A 21,493-nucleotide genomic window follows, 5' to 3' on the forward strand; every position below is an offset into this window, starting at 1 on the left:
AACCTTCCTCACCCCAGGGGAAAAACACATGTTCACATATTTACAGAGAAATTGAATTAGCTTTTCTTTTTTTTGCAGTTTTTGGGCGGAGCTGGGTTTGAACCTGCCACTTCTAGTATACGGGGGCCAGCGCCCTACCCCTTTGTGCCACAAGCGCCACCCAAACAAATTAGCTTTTTTTTTTTTTGAGACAGAGTCTCACTTTGTCACCCTTGGTAGAGTGCCATGGCATCACACAGCTCACAGCAACCTCCAGCTCTTGGGCTTAGGCGATTCTCTTGCCTCAGCCTCCTGAGTAGCTGGGACTACAGGTGTCTGCCTCAACACCCAGCTATTTTTTTGTTGCAGTTTGGCCAGGGCCGGGTTTAAACCCACCACCCTTGGCATATGGTGCCGACGTCCTACGCACTGAGCCACAGGCACCACCCACAAATTAGCTTTGCATTTCACAAGGTCCATGGACCTGCTTGTCATTCAGTGGCCTGTTTCTCCCAGCAGGTGAAAGAAGTTTTTATCTAAATGATACCGAAAGCGAATCCTCAGCTGTGGTGCCTGATATGAAACAGACTTCGTAAAATTCTTTGCAGTTAAACAAACACTTGAGCAAATACTGTGCTTACTGTAAGGCTTTTTGCTTTCTTCCAGAGTAGAGTGGGGTCCCATAAAGACGTCAGCCCCATAAACATGGAGATTTTTGTACTGAGATGTTCGTATTTTATTTTTTAAAATAAAAATTTCAGAACAAGTATAAAGAAAAAATTAACCATAGCCTTACTGTTTTTGTTTTTTGTTTTGTTTTGTTTTTTTGCAGTTTTTGGCTGGGGCTGGGTTTGAACCCACCACCTCTGGCATATGGGGCCAGCGCCTTACTCCTTTGAGCCACAGGCACCGCCCAGCCTTACTGTTTAAACACACCCTGTCATATTGTATCATATTACTTCGAATCCTTTTTTTCCGCACTCACACACACAGACACAGCTATATACATACAATACAAACCACCTGAAAATATTTCACAGGCCCATAGATACACACTGATAGCAACTGATGTATTTTATTCTCTACGTAAATACTTACAATGCATTTATAATACTCTAAATAAGTAACGATAGCACCAAAATTAACTTCATGATTTTTATTCATCTGGGCATGTAGACAGCTTCCAATAAAATTTGACACTATAAAGTAACGGTGTACTGAACATGGCTATATGTGGAACTTGGTCCAGAATTTGGGTTGTTTCTGAATTAGTGTCATCAATGGAATTACTGGGATAAGAATAGAGTATTTCTAAGGCTCTTGATAACTGTGTCAAATTGCTCTCCAGAAGGCCAATGCAATTGTATAGTCTCATCCAGAGACCGTGTTCTTGTCTGTTACATCACAGAGTCTAAAACACTAGCTTTTATTTAGCCTTTTAGAGAATTATTTGTAGATTATTAAAAAAAAAATACTATACTAACAAAAATGTTGCCCAAAGTCTACTAGCCAAATACTCTAAAATACACACACACGGTACTATATTAATTCTCTATTACCAAGAGTCATTCAACATTATTTTTTTAATTTGGTACAGGTTCTTGGAGCAGAAAAAGGTGAATTGTTTATATTTCTTTTCTTACCCTGATACCATTAGAGTAAGTTTTGCCCCTAGATCTGTAGCCCTGGTCATTGATCCCTTAAGAGGCTGATGGTTTGGAAGCCTGGAGCATGTGGGTGGGCATGGGCGTGAGTGATGATGGGGCTCACAGGATCCAGGGGTTCTCCTGCATAAACAGGGTCATTTAAATCACGGTGGGTCAGAGGTCTTTCTTTAGCCATAGGCCACTGACCAAAAGGAGTTCCATTGTCGCTCTCTGCCACGTTGGTGACCCTCTGCTTCTACATCACCCATTGACACCCACGTACGCCCACACACACACACACACACACACACACACACACTCTTCCACAGCGTCTGTGTCTCTGGGGAAGCTCGCAGCCTAACGCTCATCACATCCCACGTGGTGATGTCCACCAGCTGGTTCCCTCCTGCTTGCCTTTGCCATCCTGTCTTCCATTCGCTTAGAAAGAAGAGTTAGTTGTGTCCAGAGCCAGAGGGCCCACATCACAGGCGTAAAGAATTCCCAGAGCCACACTGGGTTAGGGCTCAGATATTTGCCACCGACTCTCCGTGTACTTTGACTCAAGCTGCGTTTCCTCTGGATTTCAAGTTGACTCCTCTCTGTATTGGAGAAATTAAACCTGAAGTAGGGCCCACCCTGTGTTGGTGGATGATTCCCCAAGGGTCAGTGATGGACTTGAGCGTGTTTGTTGCCAAGTCTAAATAAATTTGAAATCCATGAAAGCCATGTCCTTTCCCCAAATAAAGCTCAACATTCTGACAGACCGTCAGGTGTCACCGCATCAGGCTTCCAGCATTATCAGCACAGCAATGTCCAAAGAGGGTCAGCTGCTCTGGGGAGCTGCCGATGACATGAAATAATTTCAAGGAATTCATGATTAATGGACCAGTTGCTGGCTCACATCCCAAGTAATCACAGTCCTTCAATCAAGGTGGCCAGTTTGTGGTCAACCTTGTCTAAGTGACAGGAAATGCTGATAATGGCCATATTCTCCTCTCAAGCTTGTTCTTACTATTTCAAGCCATGTTGAAAAGTTATTTATGGTCATTTGACTAACAAGTCTCTACCTGCTGCTTCACTATAATTTAAAACAAAGGGGTTTTTTTTGGGGGGGGTTTGTTTGTTTTGAGACAGAGTCTCACTTTGTCGCCCTTGAGTGCTGTGGTGTCACAGCTCACAGCAGCCTCACACTCTTGGCTTAAGCGATTTTCTTGTCTCAGCCTCCCGAGTAGCTGGGACTACAGGCGCCTGCCACAACACCCAGCTATTTTTTTGTTTTTAGCAGGCCGGGGCTGGGTTTGAAACCCCCAGCCCCGGTGCATGCGGCCGGCGCCCTACCCACTGAGCTCCAGGCACCACCTAAAGCAAAGTTCTAAGGTACATTCCGTTGTGTACGAGGGTAGCTCTGTCAGCTTTCTCTCGGTTAGGCTTTGCTTCATATAGCGTTCTCTGTCCTTTCAGTTCGGCTCTGTTATTAGGCTTTAGCTGTGCAAGTAACACATAACCAGAATTAAAATAACCTGCGTCTGACTTTTAAATGCTAAGTTTACACTTTTGCTATTTATTGTAACTAATATTTTTAGATATGTTCTTATATTGTTGTGCCTAAAACATGCCCTGGTTAGTGTTGACTTCTTTTATTCTTTTCTTCCCCTCCTCCACGCCATCTATTGGATTTGTCTGTACTTTATTTTACTTTCTTTCTCTTTCTTGGAACTTATACATTCCAATATTATTATTCTTTTGATTTCCCTAAAGATTTTATTTATTTTTTTTAGAAGAAAGAAAGGAAAATTTATTACTTCGCCATCAAAGGAGGAAAAATGGCAGACTGTTCATCTCAAAATAGCAATATACTCAAAACAATTTTTCTTTTTTGAGAAAGAGTCTCATCCGTCACCCCGGGTAGAGTGCCATGGTGTCATCATAGCCCACAGCAACCTCAGTCTCTTGGGCTTGAACAATCCTCTTGCCTCAGCCTTCTTTTTTTTTTTTTCTTTTTAAAAATATGGAACGCTTCACGAATTTGTGTGTCATCCTTGCACAGGGGCCATGCTAATCTTCTCTGTATTGTTCCAATTTTAGTATATGTGCTGCCGAAGCGAGCACTTGCCTCAGCCTTCTAGTAGCTAGGACTATAGGTGTGCACCACCACGCCTGGCTAGTTTTTCTGTTTATAGAAGAGATGGGGTCTCACTCTTGCTCAAGCTGGTCTCGAACTCCCGAGCTCAAGCAGTCCACCCACCTTGGCTGCCCAGAGTGCTGGGATTACAGGTGTGAGCCACTGTGCCCAGCCACTATAAACATTTTAAATGAAAGAATGACAAAATTTTAAAAATCCAAAGTTCATATTTTCTTCCCAAACAATACAAAAAACATTAAATGCTTTAATTCTGATGGTATAGATTCTTTTGCATTTGAAAATTAAGCTTGTTTACATATAAAATAAAATTTTAGAATTTGCCTCCTTTGATGGCAAATATTTTTAATATCTGTAGCTTTATTCCTGTGCTTAAGGTCATAAATTGGTGGGTACATGCAATTAACTTACTATGGTAAATATAACTTAAACTTTTAAACTTTAAACAGCTTCCTGCAACAAATATTTTGATATTCATAAGCTCAAATCATTCTTAGGTACCATTAACATAAAATGTTCAACACATCAGGAGTATTGTGTGTTACTCTTAGCAAACTGAGAGAGAAATTTTTTTTTTTAGTGATAAGCAGAATAAATATAAATATAATCTAAATATTATGGTAACTGGAGTATTTGCTACTGTTTTATTTAGTATTTCATCTCGAAAATTTACTGGTTCAAAAGAAGCCCATCCGGGTGGCGCCTGTGGCCCAGAGTGCTGGGATTACAGGCGTGAGCCACAGTGCCTGGCCTTACCCTCAAGGTTTTATGATTTTTTTAAACAGTTAATCCTTGCTTAAAATTACCAGCATATTTACAAATGTTATGTTTTATATCCCTCCTTACAATTCTCACTCCATTTACTGAAAGGACATGAAATGGAAGTATGTTATTTTGATTAAAGTATGTAGAGAAAATACCACATCAAAATTCAACAGGTGGCATATCATAAAACTTAGGTGCCACATGAAATCCAAACTTCATCTGTGAGCTTTTGTGTTCTGTTACTGTAAGGCCCACTGACCTGCCTGGCACCCAGGTATGATTTGGTAGCATCCTGGATTGGTCACTTGGAAGATAATCGTTCACAGATGTGAGCAGATCTTCCAATGTCAACATATATTATTATGTAATTTTTTTAAAAATCACCTCTGCAGGTGACACCACTGATCTCATCAGGAAAGTCTAACCATTGGGCCTGAGCTGTGCCATGGTGGCAGGTTTCACTGTGCATATGCAGAGCCTAATTTTATGACTGGCAACAAATCCATAAAGTAACAAGCTCATTTTGTTCATTTTTAATGTCTGCTAAATGTCCAAGACAGAATGACAATAATTTGTCATTCTTTCAGGTTAAAAAAGTAATGTTTCATTTAAAAAAAAAAAAAGATTCCTTTGCTATGAGCTATGACACCACAGCACTCTGCCAAGGGGTGACGAAGTGAGACTCTGTCTCCAAAAAAAAAAAAATTATTCTTTCAAGTTAAAAAACAAACGAGAAAATGTTCCCTAGTAGGGAACAAGCTCGACATGTTTAAGAAACTGAACAGAGTTCATCACAGAAGAGTGATGAGGACCAGGAGGAATGGAAGGCCGGGCCGTTCAGAGGTGTAGAGACAGAGGAAGTCGCAGAAGGCATTCTACCAGGCAGAGTTAGCAAAGTAAAAATTAACATTTGTGAGAGTCCTATGGGGACCCTATAAAGGTGAAGCCAGAGAGTGGACAGACAGGACTGCGGCTATGGGGTTGGCTGCCAGGGGGTGGACAAAGATGGGCAGCAGAGATGGGCCGCTGCTCCACACTGGCCACAGGGTGCGTCTGAGCCAGTAAAGACACCGTGTTTCAATATCAGTCTGCTCTTCCAAGATCCCAAAGGAAGCGGGCAGCCCTTGTCTCCTCAGAGGGGCCGGCCACCAGCCTGCAGGGGTCCTCATGGAGACCCGCTGCCCTGTGACAACACAGGCTGGAGAAAACCCCTCCCTGCCAGGCCCGGTGAAGAGGTAAGCAGACGCCTCCTGCGGGGTCCGGCTACCCACACTTGGGCCTAAATAGAGATTTACTGAATAAGTCTCAAAAGGGGATTGTCTGTTTGGGTTTTAATTTTATTTCTTCCGTTCTGGCTCTATATTGTGTTTTAATATTTTTAAAAGCCTTTTGTTGTATAAGGTATCATGTTGTTCTCCCTCCAGCTTCTGTAACTTACATATCTCCAGATTTTCAGAGGGTTTTTTTATTAATCCAAAAAATAGGAATAGACTTGTGTTTTATATTCACTGGCTGTTCACTAACCTCATGGGGGATTAACTAGGGTTTACATGTTGCAATCCTGTTTCCAACAAAAGATCCACATATTACAGACTTGTTTCAGTTGAACAGCTCAGAGACCTGAACTGAACGGTCATTGTGTGCAGCCAAAGTGCGAGAGGTCGTGCTCCCTGCCCAGGACACATACAGAGGGCAGAGGTGCAAATGGAGGTAGACGCCCTCTTGTCTGTCCTCCGTCTATTTTCCAGTATTTTCCTAAAACATGTTTGGTCCCTATAATCACTGCAGCCTCCCAGCATCAACCTCTTCTGGGAGGAGGGACAAGGTAGCCAAATGTGTTACAAAGGAGGCCTCAATTGAGAAGTGACTTCTGAGTCCCATCTTGCAGGCAGAGAACTGTGGAGCTCCATAGGCAGAAAGGGTGAGGACCAGCAGGAGGTCCAGGCAGGAGGGCTGGTCCTTGCCAAGCCCTGATGCTGTGTGTCCAGAGAACAGCAAGCAGATCTGGCTGACCAGACCCATGTCCTGAGGCAGGCAGGCAGTGGGAAGCGAGGCTGCTGCAGAGTTCAGTTAGAGCTAGCTCATTCCTGTCCAGACGGTGTTCACGTGCCTGTGGTCTGCCCATTATTGTGTGGATTGAGTTTATACTGGGAGGAAAGGAGACTCAAATTGAGAGACCAAAGGCCTAATGTCATATCCCTAACTTTTGCCAACCACGTGACAGATGTCTGAGCTCCTCTAGGGCCAACACTACCTGAAAGGGGAAGGACTTTAATCTATGCTGGCTCACAGGTGGATAAGTAATTACACTGCTCGGAACCCTGTGAAGGGATTGCAGGTGCCTGGTATGTCCCCCAACTCCCCTTCCTTCTCACTGTTACAGTAGATTTTACAGACAAAATAACTTAAAATCATTTGACATTGATATCAGCAAGGCATTATGGACAGGGAGAAAGGCAGACAGACTAAAGCTCAAATCCCATCTCCGCCACGTGTGACTCGGGCAAAGTGGTATCGAGATGGTCTATTTCAGGACCTGCTCCCTCTCCCTGCTGTCTTCAGGATGACCGGGGCAGTGCAGGCTGCACAAACTGCACTGCTCCTCAGCAAGCTTCCGCAGACACAGGTCAGAAAGTGTGGATAGATGGGGCCGACCCTCCATCCGACAGTGGTGCCAAAGGGCCTCCGTCAAGTGACGAGGTGTGATTTCCAGTGACAGACTCTCTCAGGCCCCTCAATTCAGAATCTCCCAACTGCAGTTACTTTTTCTGTGTCTATCTCCTCCAACAGTCTGTGGGCTTCTCCAGGTTCAGGGACTAAGTTTTATGTGCTGAATATACTGAATGTCTACTCTGAACTGTGACTGGACACTGGTGGAGTGCAAGTAAACTGCGAATTAGTAAATAATTCATACTTCCTCCCTTTCACCCTGAAATGTCCATCACTGCAGGCTGCCCACAAGGAATGGTACATTGGGGAACACAGTCGGCAGACAGCTGAGGCAGCGCTGATGCAGGAGAACAAGGTGAGGCCCTCTGTTAAGACCATGGTCGTCTTACGGTTTCTGCCTGTAGGTCACAGGCTGTAACAAGAGATTATAGAAGCTGCAATAGTCAGGTGAGGACAGGCTACGCTGCAGCAGCAAACAGTCCCAAGACTCCAGTTGCTCAACACAATGAAACCTTGTTTCTTGCTGACATTAAACGTTCAAGCCAGGTTTGGGTAGACGAATCCAGGGTGCCGCAGGCCCCATCTGAAAGGAGCGCCTCCCCCCACACACACTCAGGCTCCTAACACAGTGTCTCAGAAATCATGCACTTCACCTTCACCCATGTATCATTAACCACAAACGCCACACGACCACGTCTAACTTCAAAGTCAGTGAAAATACAAACCTGCTATGTAACCAAAAGGAAAAAAGAACAGAAATGTATGTAATCAGGTCAAAGGACTCCCACAATCATCATCCCAACAGCTCTGTGTGCAGAGAACTGTCCTGGATGGCTCAGAAGTGACAGAAGGTCTCGCATGGCTGATGCAGCACCACACCTACCTCACTATGGGGACTTGGGTCACCACAACCTTGGGCAGGATCACTGACTGAGAGCAAGTGACATGAGAAAAAAAAAAAACACAAAAAGTCAGTTATCTCAGGTGAAGATGACGGATGGAGCCTGTGAGAGGTGCATTCCGAGCCAGCAGGGAACCCCTAGCCCCTGTTCCCACAGTCTCTTTATTTCAGCTAAAAAATGAAAAATCACCTAGCACTCTGGGAGGCCAAGTTTGGTGGATTGCCTGAGCTCACAAGTTGGAGACCAGCCTGAGCAAGAGCGAGACCCTGTCTCTAAAAATAGCCAGGCATTATGGCGGGCACCTGTAGTCTCAGCTACTTGGGAGACTGGGTCAAGAGAATCACTTGAGCCCAAGAGTCTGAGGTTGCTGTGAGTATGATGCCACTGCACTCTACCCAGGGTGACAGAGTGAGACTCTGTCTCAAAAAACCAAAAATCATATTGACAATATAAAGCACAAAATCAGTTCGAATTATTCAAAGCAGGATGCCCCAAGTAATCATTAACAATCAAGGGAAACAAAGGTAAAGAAACCCGTCCAGGCACGCCACGTGATTACAACATAGAAACCCGTGCAGGCACGCCACGTGATTACAACATAGACACCCGTGCAGGCACGCCACGTGATTACAACATAGACACCCGTGCAGGCACGCCACACATTTACAACACAGAAAACCATGCCGGCACCGTGTGACTACAACACACACTTTGCAAATTGGGAATAACTTGCCTGACTGGCTTCAGTGATTTCTGTCCATAACTGGGCAGGACTCAGGCATGATAATCTCTGGTTGCTGGGCATTCTGTTCTCAACCATCAGGTAACAATCAGGCTGTCTGTGGCACCAGAAGCAGGGTGCAGCATCCTGGACTCTCAACAATACCCCCGGAATCTAGCCCTGAGCCTGCTGGACGCCAGCCATCCTGCGAAACACCCTGTTGCCGGCCTTGAGGGGTGTGAGGATTTGAGCTCTGGTCACAGCCCTGCGGAAACATCCAGCTAAACTACACCACCAGCCAGACTCACCCACCTCGCCTGCCCAGCACCACAGTCATCGCTGCATGAGGAAACACAGAAATCCATGAACTGATGAGTAAATGATAGGTCTCCAATAAATTTTAGGAAAACCTAGCCCTCAGAATTGAGGCTGTGAAATTAAATTAAATTCTTTATGTCAGAGGTGCTGTGGTGAACCGGCCATCTGGGTGGTCAGCAAAGGCTGCCCGCTCCTCGCCTCTCGTGAGCCGGCTTCTGCCTCTCCCTAAAAAACATCAGGAAAATCAGATCTCAGTTGGAGGACTTCATATTTTCCTCTTGTTTGTCTCAGCTTTGTCAAAATGTGCTTCCTATTTGTGAAAGATAATTTAATTTTAAATTGCAGGATTGCCCAGATTCATTTTGGCAAATTTGTTGCAGGTTTAAGATGAGAAACCCAAAAGTTGGCTATGAGTTTTGGCCGCCTCTCTTTTTCTGGTCTTTGGTAATGTTTTGTGCTTGCGTTCTGAGAGTTCATTACGGCCGAATGTTTTTTTAGGCAGAACAAGTTCCAGAAAATTCCTCAATTCCGTTTTTATATACTGGGAGTAAGAATGGGGGTTTGGGGCAGCGCCTGTGGCTCAGTCGGTAGGGCGCCAGCCCCATATACCGAGGGTGGCGGGTTCAAACCCGGCCCCGGCCAAACTGCAACCAAAAAATAGCCGGGTGTTGTGGCCAGCGCCTGTAGTCCCAGCTACTCGGGAGGCTGAGGCAAGAGAATCGCTTAAGCCCAGGAGTTCGAGGTTGCTGTGAGCTGTGTGATGCCACGGCACTCTACCGAGGGCCATAAAGTGAGACTCTGTCTCTACAAAAAAAAAAAGAATGGGGGTTTGACTTTGGGGTATTTGTAAGTAATTTCTTTGTAGAGACGGAGTCTCACTTTATTGCCCTCGGGTAGAGTGCCATGGCCTCACACAGCTCACAGCAACCTCCAACTCCTGGGCTTAAGCGATTCTCTTGCCTCAGCCTCCCGAGTAGCTGGGACTACAGGCGCCGGCCACAACGCCCGGCTATTTTTTGGTTGCAGTTTGGCCGGGGCCGGGTTTTGACTTTGGGGTATTTACTAACTAAAGCTTTAGGAGATTCACGTAAGCTCTTAGGTCCTCATTCCCTTAACTTTAAAATGAGAATGAAATACGTCCCTCGCCATCACGTAAAGAAGGACAGAGATCACGTGTGCAGACATCTCAGCTGCCAGCTGGTCACAGCAGCACTGCGGAGTTGTCACACTACTGATGAATGTAGTATGTTTAAAGCACTGTCACATAGCATTATTATATATCTGTGTCTGTAAAATCCGTAAGTATTAATTATGGGTAATACATAATTACAAGCATGGTACATAATCTATAGAGATCATTACAGATCATAATTGTTGAGATGTAAATCACACATAACATCTCTACCTACAATATCTATTCCTTGAGATCATTTATAATCATTTGTACAACAATGCATTCAAGTCCAGCTGCAGATTTTTCCATATGTGTCATCATGTACACGACGCACGGTAGCCACCACGTGGCCTGGTTGGTGCAGTGCTCAAGATCGCCCTGCGCCTGAGGAGTGTACCTGGTTCTTTACAACCCGGGTCCTACTCTTGGCCCTCGGCCCGTTGTCCCTGTTGACTTTTGCTTGGCAGCCCTCACTCTCCACCCCTTGGCTGCTGTAGCCCTAAAGTTTCCGGGTTTCCATCTCTCAGACATCCCTCGCACTCGTCCTGTCTCCCTGACCCCCACACTGGTCTTCACCCTCAGACTTCACTTCCTCTGTTCCTGTAGGGTCTCTCCACTTACTTTGACATCAGTGACTTCAAAGCCTCCGCCTCTTTCGGGAACGCTGGTCCTGCCTTGACATCTCCCCACACAGAGACCCAACTTGTTAGGTGAAAAGCTTCTCCTGCCCCCAAGCCTGTGATGTCTCTACAATAATCCCTGAGCACCAGGCAGGCCAGGGGAGATGCCAACACTGGTGGGTGGAGAGGAGCCTCCATGGAGGGACAGGAGACAGTTCCCCATGCAAACAGCAGCTGGGAGCGCAAAGCCCACAGTGCCTTCAGAAATGGGTCGTGGCTAGAGCTAGGAACGGGGGGCAGGAGGCTACAGGGTGATGGGACGCAAGACAGTACTTTTATCCGCGACTGTCATACTAAGGCTGCGGGCTTTATGCCGAGGTCAGTGGGGGATGCTGGAAGATTTGGAAGAAAGCAGTGTCATGACCCAAGTGGTAAACTTCCCAGAAAAGGACAAAGCCCTATAGCTGCCGACACTCAGTGAAGAGTTAGTGTGGTTTGCTGGACACTAAAGCAGTCGGGCCTCTCACGCACACAGGCGGGACACTGGCATGCGGGAGAAGGTGACTCTTATTCCTTCTGCTTCAGGACGGTACTTTCTTGGTCCGAGATTGTTCCACGAAATCCAAGGCAGAGCCCTACGTGTTGGTGGTGTTTTATGGCAACAAAGTCTACAATGTGAAAATCCGCTTCCTGGAGGGGAACCGGCAGTTTGCCCTGGGGACAGGCCTCAGAGGAGATGAGGTGGGTGCACCTGCTTGTCCGGGCTACTAGACACACATAAAGGGTTTGGCAGATGCCACCCTGCCGCCTGCAGGGTAGGAGAAAAGAGCACAGCCCTGGGGGAGGGGGCCGGTGACCCTGCTGGCCCCATCCCCACACGTCTATACCACAGGGCCAGCAGCCAATCCTGACCCTTCCACAAACCCCATCCTGCTTTGCCTTTTAAAAAAAACTCATTCTACAAGACACTTAACCCTGCCTCCCGGAAAGGCCCCAGGGAAGCCCGTGTCCATGCCACCTTCCTTCCCATCCCCACTGCGGATATTCCTGACAAGTGCAACATTTGTGACCCACAGATGTGTGTCCCTGGAATGGATGTGAACCCAGTCACAGCATCTGGGCCATGTTGAGCAGGCCTGTCCCTACCACAGGCCTATGGATGGGAGGCTAGGTGAAAGAATAAATCAATTAAGATACTCATTAATAACCTTATAGATAAGTCAACTTTTATGTTCAGGGATAGTCTATTTGATAATTTTTTTTTTTTTTTTGAGACAGAGTCTCTCTTTGTCACCCCCGGTAAAGTGGCATCACAGCTCACAGTAACCTGAGACTCTTGAGCTCAAGCGATTCTCTTGCCTCAGCCTCCCAAGTAGCTAGGACTATAGGCGCCCATCACAACACCCAGCTATTTGTGTATGTGTGTGTGTGTAGCAGGCCCAGACTGGGTTCGAACCCTCCAGCCCTGGAGCATGTGGCCAGTGCCCTAACCACTAAGCTCAGGTACCCAGCCTGATCATCTTATTTTGCACATAATCCTCAACAATTCTTTGCCATAATGCTTAGATGTAGAAAAACTGAGGCTCAGAGAATTAAGAAATGACCAAAGATACAGAGATTGAGAGGAAAAATTGATCTTTCAACTCTTCTTTTGATGGAAGGAAGGGAGGGAGGCATTAGTTCTGAGTCACCATTTACCAAGGATATAAGCTCAGGCCAGCCTCTTCTCTGGGCTTTAATTTCTTTCAATGTTCTTCTAAAGTCTAGACTTCTGTAATTCACTGATCCCCAATTAGTCTCTCTAGGCCTTGTTTGTGTGTGAGTGTGTATTATGTGGCCAAAACTCACAGGCTAAGTCCTAACCACCAGCACCTCAGATTGTCACTGTGTCTAGAAACAGGGTCTTTAAAGAAATGATTAAGGTGATATGAGGTCATTGGACCCCAATACAATATGACTGTTTTCTTTAAAACAGTGGTTCTCAACCTTCCTAATGCCACAACCCTTTAATACAGTTCCTGTGGGTTGCAACTCACAGGTTAAGAACCACTGCTTTAAAAGATGAGGTTAAGTCACAGACACACTCAGAAGGAAGGCCATGTAAGCACACAGGGAGAAGACCATATGAGGACACGGGAGAAGGCCACGTAAGGACACAGGAGACGGCCACGTGAGGACACGGGAGAAGGCCAAGTGAGGACACGGGAGAAGGCCACATGAGGACACAGAGAAGGCCACGTGAGGACACAGAGAAGGCCACATGAGGACATGGGGAGACGGCCATGTGAGGACACAGAGAAGGAAATGTGAGGACACGGGAGAAGGCCACATGAGGACACAGAGAAGGCCACATGAGGACATGGGGAGAAGGCCATGTGAGGACACGGGAGAAGGCCACATGAGGACACAGAGAAGGCCACATGAGGACACAGAGAAGGCCACGTGAGGACATGGGGAGACGGCCATGTGAGGACACAGAGAAGGAAATGTGAGGACACAGGAGATGGCCATATGAGCACACGGAGAAGGCCACATTAGGACACACAGAGAAGGCCACGTGAGGACACGGAGAAGGCCACATGAGGACACAGGAGATGGCCACATGAGGACACAGGGAGAAGGCCACGTGAGGACATGGGAGAAGGTCACATGTGGACATAGAGAAGGCCACGTGAGGACACGGGAGAAGGCCACGTGAGGACACGGGAGAAGGCCACATGAGGACACGGGAGAAGGCCATGTGAGGACATGGGAGAAGGCAGCCTTCTGCAATCCAAGGAGAGAGGTCTCAGGAGAAACCAGCCTGCCAGCACCTTGGTCCTGGATTTCCAGCCTCCAGACCTGTGTTGTTTAAGCCACACAGTCAGAGGCACTCAGTTATGGCAACCTTAGCAAACTAGTACAAAACCAATTAACAGCACACAAACCTATAGTTAACCTTCCATGGCATATTTACATTGATTTAAAAAAGAAGAGTAAAAATAGAATATATTTACTATGCTTTGAACTCTTTTTGAGAATAATTTAATTAATGATCTTTAAAAATTTTCAAGGCACACCTAAAATCCTCTCATGGCACACCAGTTGAAAATCACTGACTTACATCTTCTTCCAGCTCATAGAATTTCTCACTTTTGAGAAAGCATTATGTGATTATTTATTTGTTCATTGAGACAGAGTCTCACTCAGTCTCCCCCAGTAGAGTGCCATGGCACCATAGCTCACAGCAGCCTCAAACTCTGGGGCTTAAGAGATCCTCCTGCCTCAACCTCCTGAGAAGCTGGGACTACAGGTGCCTGCCACAATAGGCACCTGTTTTAGAGCTGGGGTCTCCCCTTTGCTCAGGCTGGTCTCGAACCTGTGAGCTCAAGCAATTCACCTGCCTCAGCCTCCCTGAGTGCTGGGATTACAGGTGTGAGCCACCACGCCTGGACTCATTATTTGATTTTTAAATAAATGCTTGGGCTTCAGGATTCCTTTTCCTTAGAGAATACAGGGAATGGACACTTGTGTCCCTCACTGTTTAATTCACTCTCTCTTTGTGTCCTTGAAAAAGCTCTGGCCAGGACCGTCACTGACCCCCAGCAATGGTAAGGAAACTGAAACCTGTAACATGGGAAAGCTTTTTTTTTCCCAACATGCCATATATATATTTTTTTATTATTTCAGGTTAATTTGAGGATACAAAAAATTAGGTTACGATGTTTGCATTTTTTTAGGCAGAGTCCCTCTTATAATTGTGTCCCACCCCCAAGAGATGTGCTGTACACCCTAACATTGTGCCCACTAAGTGGGAGCACACCCAGGTCCGTCCCTCCTCCCCTATCCCTGTTCCCTGGTTCCCCCACCCCCTACCTTGATTCTATTTGAATTCTTCTCTTGCATAGGCCGTGTATTAGATCCTCTACAGGCTTCATCCTGGTATTGAGTAGATTGGATTCTCGCTCCTCCGTTCTTGTGATATTTTACTAAGAAGCAGGCCAGCATGCCACATTGTGGTCTGGGGATATAAGAGAGGAGGCAGCGTGACTGTACAACACCCTGATGGCACCAGTCGGACTGTCAGCTGGTTCACTGGCCGTCTTGACAGTAAGGAGCAGCTCCCGGAACGGCCCACAGATTAGAGCAGCAATTTTCAGAGGTGGGCCTTGGCACACCAGCGTGCCATGAGAGGATCTTAGGTGTGCCGCGAAAATTTTTCAAGATCATTAATTAAATTATTTTTGAAAGAAGTTCAAAGCACAGTTAAACATATATTTTTACTCTTTCTTGAAATCAACATAATTTAAGTGTGTTGTGGAAGTTTAACGATAGGTTCAAGTGTGATATAAAAAACGTTGAAAACCGCATGGATTAGACCCTCAGCTTCCAGATGAGCTGCTCTAGTTACTGTTACCAATGACCCCTTAGGGAATCAAATGCCTGTTTTTAAAAGCACCTTTTGGAGCTTGGCGCCTGTAGCTCAACGGCTAGAGCACTGGCCACATACACTGGAGCTGGTAGGTTTGAATCCAGCCCAGGCCTGCCAAACAACAATGACAACTACAACCAAAAAATAGACAGGCGTTGTGGTGGGCGCCTGTAGTCCCAGCTACTTGGGAGGCGGAAACAAGAGAATCGCTCAAGCCCAAGCATTTGAGGTTTCTGTGAGCTGTGACGCCACAGAACTCTACCCAGGGCAACAGCTTGAGACTTTGTCTCAAAAAAAAGCACCTTTTGGGTTAATCTGGAATTTTCTCCTCCCTCACATCCCCTAACCAAGAATTTCCTTTTCACATACGTATTGAACACTTACATTTACATAGGTGAAACAATGAATCAAAGCTTTCATTAATAATCTAAATATATATAAACAGATCAATCAATGAGGAAGTAATCCAAGGCAGGAGCCTGTGCTATGGTGGTGTTGACATGGCAGCCGTTATTCTATGCAGTTAACAATTATTAACTACCTTCATCTGCTGATTCCTGCTAGCCACCCTCTGAGGTAGACGGTGCCAAAACCTCCATTTAACAAACGGTGAAACTGAGCCACAGAAGTGCTAAGTATCCGGTCCTAGGTCATAGCTGGGATCCAGCATTCTCTGCAAAAACATCGACTTCCTCACATAGTCTGAGATAACGTCATGGCTCAATGCAACAAGCCCCTCCTGCTTGCAGACATTGCAAAGTTAAGTCACACAGATCTTACAATGTGCCAGTTTCCAGGAGCTGCTTTCCTCTGAGGGCCCTGGGCCCTAGTGTAAGCGTAAGACAGTCTGGGTCATGTCTGTCACAGCCTGAGCCCTTTGCCTTGCTGAGGAAGAATCTTACATCTTTAAAAAAAAGAAGCTGATACAGCAAAGCTCTGCAAAACCCAAGCCAGGGATGGGCTGTCTGGTGCTCACATAAAGAAACAGCATCTTGGCGGCGCCTGTGGCTCAAGGAGTAGGGCGCCCATCCCATATACCGGAGGTGGTGGCTTCAAACCTAGCCCCGGCCAAAAACCAAAAAAAAAGAAACACCATCTTCATCTAACTCAGCAGGAAAAGCTTAATGGGAAACAGCATTTTCAAAGATAATTTTCATTTTGTGTGGCTTTTTAGCTGCCTTGCAGACTTCAGCATTCAGCCGGAAGGATGAGGCAGCAACACCTAGCCCATCGGAGCTGTTCTGGGAGTGATGTGAGATTATGCACACATGGGGGCAGACATTAGAGGCAGGTGCTTGGGAAGTAACAGTTCCCCCTTAAACCAAGTGGCTTAAAACAACAGAAATGTACTCTTTCACTTTGCTGGAAGCTGGAAGTCCAAAATTAGGGTTTGCACAGGCCCACACTCCTGGGGGCTCCAGGAGAGGCTTCTGCCCAGCCCAGGTAGCTCCTGGTGGCTGTCAGCACCCCGTGGCTTCCTTGCTGTGGCCACTCCAGTCTCCTCCTCTTCTCTGGTTAAAACTCCCATAGCTTACCAGGCAAACACGCGACTGCTCCTGGAGTCCAAAGAGTAACCTAGAATAAGCTCCCCTCTCAAGATCTTACCTTAACCCTATCATCCTCCAAAATAGTATTAACTCTCTTAGTATGTAAGGTATTATCCATAGATTCTGGGGTGAGGAAGACAGGGGCATATTGATTGTGGAGGGCACCGTTCAGCCCCCTCTCCATCTACTCATTCATTGGCCAAGCATCAATTCTATGCCTACAGGATGCTAGGTTCGATGTTAACCTGTGCCTAAGCAAGGGTGAGGCTGGCAGAACACGGCCCGGCCCTCCAGTCGTCTGCCCTGCTTCTGAGCTTCATAAACTATGTTGGTCAGCACCTCCAGGAACTTCACAGAAGGGAGCAATTTCAATTATCAGACCTCTCCGCGCTCTGCAAATGTTTATAACTTTCTGGAAATTACGACAAACGTTTCCTTACTAAATTAAACTTTAAAGACTAGGAGACCAAGACTAGGCCATGGGTTTATTTATTTCTCACTCCCCTCGTCTGCTTCCTCCTCCTCCTCCTCTCTGGGCATCTATACTTTTCTCTTCTCTTCTGTCCAAACGTCACGCCTGAGTGTGTGCCACGGAGGAACCATCACCTACAGCTCACATGCAGGATAAACACAAAAGGTTTGAACAGATTTTAAGATTTAATATTAGGGTGATATTGGCTGTCCCCCTAAAAAATAATTTAATATAAAAATAACACCCTAATTGTAATCTTTTTAAAAAGTCTCTTCAGGGCAATGTTTCAGTGTGGGTTCATCACCAGAAGCATTAATAAGAAATGTTGAGGTGATTAATTGCACCAGCCCTGCTTCCTCCTACTTGTTAAAATTATAATTTCCTGTAAAATGTCATTCATGTGGCTCGGGGCCTGTAGCTCAGTGAGTAGGGCGCCAGCCACATATACCAGGGCTGGTGGGTTCAAGCCTGGCCTGGGCCTGCTAAACAATGACAACTGCAACAAAAAAATAGCCAGGCATTGTGGCAGGCACCTGTAGTCCCAGCTACTTGGGAGGCTGAGGCAAGAGAATCACTTAAGTCCAAGAGTTTGAGGTTGCCGTGAGCTGTGATGCCACAGCACTCTACCCAGGGCGACATAGTGAGACTCTGTCTCAAAAAAAGGAAAGTCATTCATGAGGTAGATTATTAAAACAATTAGTATTGAACTTATTATTTGAGGATTATCCTAATGAGAATACAAATCAAGGATTTCCCACTTTTGAAGACAAATAGCAGAAAAGAAGATCTCCTCTCAGCAGGGAGGGCAGCCAAGTTTGTGGAAGAGTTCTACATGGAAACTTCCTTTTCATTAATCACATTTTGTTTTGGCAAGCACGAAGAAAGAGAGGAAGACTCTGTCCTTAGTTTAAAGTTGGGAATGAAATATGGAAGTCTCCTTCTTCCTAAGGATTGTGGTAGCAGTCTACAAACGTCTCCTGTGATTTTACTGCTGTCTTACGATGTCCTCAGCGGAGTGTCCTGGATGCAGCACTGTGCCTGCGTCTCCTCGATTAATTCTCACAGCAAACCTCAGAGGTAGATCTTCAGGTGACTTGCATGTCCACGGACAGACAACAGAGACACAGAGACTGTGAGAAACTTACCCCAAGTCGCACAACCAGTGGTTGTAGAGACAGGCTTTGAACTCAGGCCTTTAGGCTTCAAACAACTTCCCTAGGACCACTATAATTACGATCCCCTTGAATAGCAAGGACACTACCTCTCCTTAGCATCAGGTAGGAGCCCGGATTCACTGTATACCTCTCAGGAGTGGAGCTACAGTCTGAATGTGTGCCCCCCACCCCATTTCTACGTTGAGATCCTAGCCCCCAGGGTGATGGTATTAAGAGGTGGATCCAGCACCCTTCTAAAAGGCCCCAGGGAGCTGCCCAGCCCCTTCCACCCTGTGGGGACGCAGCAGGAAAGCCTGTCCATGAGGAAACACATCCTCACCACACACTGAATGTGCCTGATCCTTGGTCTTGTAAGTCCCAGCCTGCCAAACCATGGGAAATAAATCTCTATTGTTTAGAAGTGACACAGTTTGGGTAATGGCAGTCTGAACATGCTGAGCCAGGCTTACACATGGGTCACCTCACTGAAAACTCTGCCCCAGATCCAGGCTCAGAGGGGCCAAATCACTTTAGATTTGATCAACACTCTTTGGTGTTAAAAAAAAAAAAACAAAACTGAGATGAGCTTAGGTGGGAGGGGGGAGTTGTGGACTCACGTAACCAGAAAGGACAGGAATGGGCTAGATCTGGGGACAAATCAACGTCAATTGACTTATCCATATTTCTTGTCCCAAATTTTCTGCACCCGGGATGGCGACGAGATGGCAGGAAGCTGGAGGTGACTGTGGGAGTTATAGTTTCCCACCATTTCAATCTAGCACTCCCCTGACAGAAAAGACATCTCCTCCCAGCAGCCACAAGCAGCTACCAAGGAAAACTCCCCAAGATCTGACGAGGTTCTCAAGCCCTAAGCTGACAATTCTCACAGTGCATGTCCCTGAATCAAACTATTCGTATGGGAAATTATTCTCTCTGGCCCCACCAGAATGTCATCTCCAGGAGACCTGGTCAGTCACAGTCCCTGGTGGGGATCCCTGAGGCTTTCCAACCTTTCACACATGGGATGTGCTTGGGCAGGGGAGGGATAGACAAAAAGAAATTAAAATCGAAGTAGCCCACCTCTGTCTCCCTTCCTTCAGGCTGTTGCCTCTATACTAGCCTCTGGAACAGCAGAGGCCACAAGGCAGGGGCCAATTTGTGTAATAGAAATAACAGACACATTTCCAGAAAAGTGAGGCTCTGTTGGAACAGAGTATTGGCCTTCTGGCAAAATAATCTACTTCTCTGACCTGAAATTCCTTTAGCTCTTTGGAACAGTAATTCTACCTGCCCTGCTCACCCCATAGGCTGTTGAAGGGGGTCAAAGTTGTCTTCAAACTTGGGAGGCAGGTTGAGCAAGCTCTTTTCTCTCTCTCAACCGTCTCCCTTGGGAGCCCGTCCAAAGTCGGCTCACCAGAGTCACCACACTGTCCACTTGTCCAGATGGCCCACGACATATCGCCCATTTTCAAGTCTGTATCTTTTTTTTTTATCCACTTACCATTCATTTCTTTTTTTTTTTTTCCATTTTTATTTTTTTTATTGTTGGGGATTCATTGAGGGTACAATAAGCCAGGTACACTGATTGCATTTGTTAGGTAAAGTCCCTCTTGCAATCATGTCTTGCCTCCAGAAGATTCAAGTCTATATCCTTGACAAAGTGCTTCCTAATTCCCGGGATTCCCTAAACCTAAAATAATCTTATTTTCCCTTGACTGGCCATAGCACGTTACTCCCCTAAACCTAAAATAATCTTATTCTCCCTTACATGGCCGTAGCACATTACCCGTACACCTCTACCACCACCTCATTATTTCACGAGAAGTCCAGGGAGCTAACCTGGCCTGGTGGCCCTGTGGCGGTGGCCTTTCTTTCTGTGCATACTACACTCAGGTAGGACAAGAGGATTTTCTGGAAAGAAAGCTCACCGCAGGTGTTGCTAATTTACTACATTCAAGCCTCTACATTTTGAAGGTCAGAGTAAGGTTAAGGAGGGCACAGGGCAGCCAGGAGCAGACTGCTGTGCAGCTGACCCAGCTGGGCCGTGTAGCATGGGAAAGTTGCTGTCACAGTGGAGTGGAGCTCAAGCAACAGGATCTGAACCACCCAGGGAACTCGGTGGGCAAGAAACTTAGGGACCTGCCCTAGGGCTCACCTGGGACTCTCCTTTGTAAGTCACATTGTCTTTCTTATCATTCATACTTCAAGAGCTTATGTGCCACACCCTTAAAAAAAAAGTTTCTGAAACACCTTTGCAAAAGTTGTTAAATGAGTTCACCTCTTTCTCCTCTTTGCTGTCCTTTAACCTACACACACAAAAGATATTTTAAAAATCTTTTTTTTTTCTTGTTTCAGAAGTTTGATTCGGTGGAAGAAATCATTGAACACTACAAGTACTTTCCTATTATACTAATTGACGGGAAGGATAAGACAGGAAGCCACAGGGAGCAATGTTACCTAACTCAGCCACCCCCCCTCGCCAGACACCTGTCACCACCCTAGCTGGGGTCTGTATCTTTGGTGAGGTGGGTTCAATGCTTCCATCACTTTCCATTTATTTCAAAAGATTATTTTCTATGTCTTTCAAGGAATGACTTTTTCAACTTTGTAGAAAAGAAAAATAGCCTATAACAGAAATTGGAAAATCAATCATGGTTTTCAAAGTTCTACAAGAAGACAGGTCGAATGTACCTGACACGTTTTATAATTGAGGAAAAGGCACCTCACTGGCCCAAACCTCCCGGTGATGTAGTTATGACTGGAACCATGGTCTTCACACATAATTCTTCTCTCACTATATATGTGCTTTACTGGATCTGGAAATGAATATTCAGTGATTTGGGTTGGGCATGCCCAGATTCCAAAGTGTTTTCATACGAATCCATGTTGAACTTTATCTCATTTTTGGTTTAAAGGTGTTAATACCTAGCCTCAGTGAAGTAAGGAAATATTAGCTGTATCCAGTTATAATATC

At 45.9% G+C, this 21,493-nt stretch overlaps 1 non-coding gene across 1 annotated transcript; it reads right to left on the reverse strand.

Moving 5' to 3' along the window:
- Positions 1 to 3,627: 3,627 nt before the first annotated feature.
- LOC128576179 (U6 spliceosomal RNA) lies at positions 3,628 to 3,734 on the reverse strand. The gene has a single exon (XR_008377284.1). It is a non-coding gene; the product is annotated as a U6 spliceosomal RNA (small nuclear RNA).
- Positions 3,735 to 21,493: the final 17,759 nt, after the last annotated feature.

The sequence above is a fragment of the Nycticebus coucang genome, chromosome 23, assembly GCF_027406575.1.
Source record: "Nycticebus coucang isolate mNycCou1 chromosome 23, mNycCou1.pri, whole genome shotgun sequence".
In the NCBI taxonomy this organism is placed as follows: Eukaryota; Metazoa; Chordata; class Mammalia; order Primates; family Lorisidae; genus Nycticebus; species Nycticebus coucang.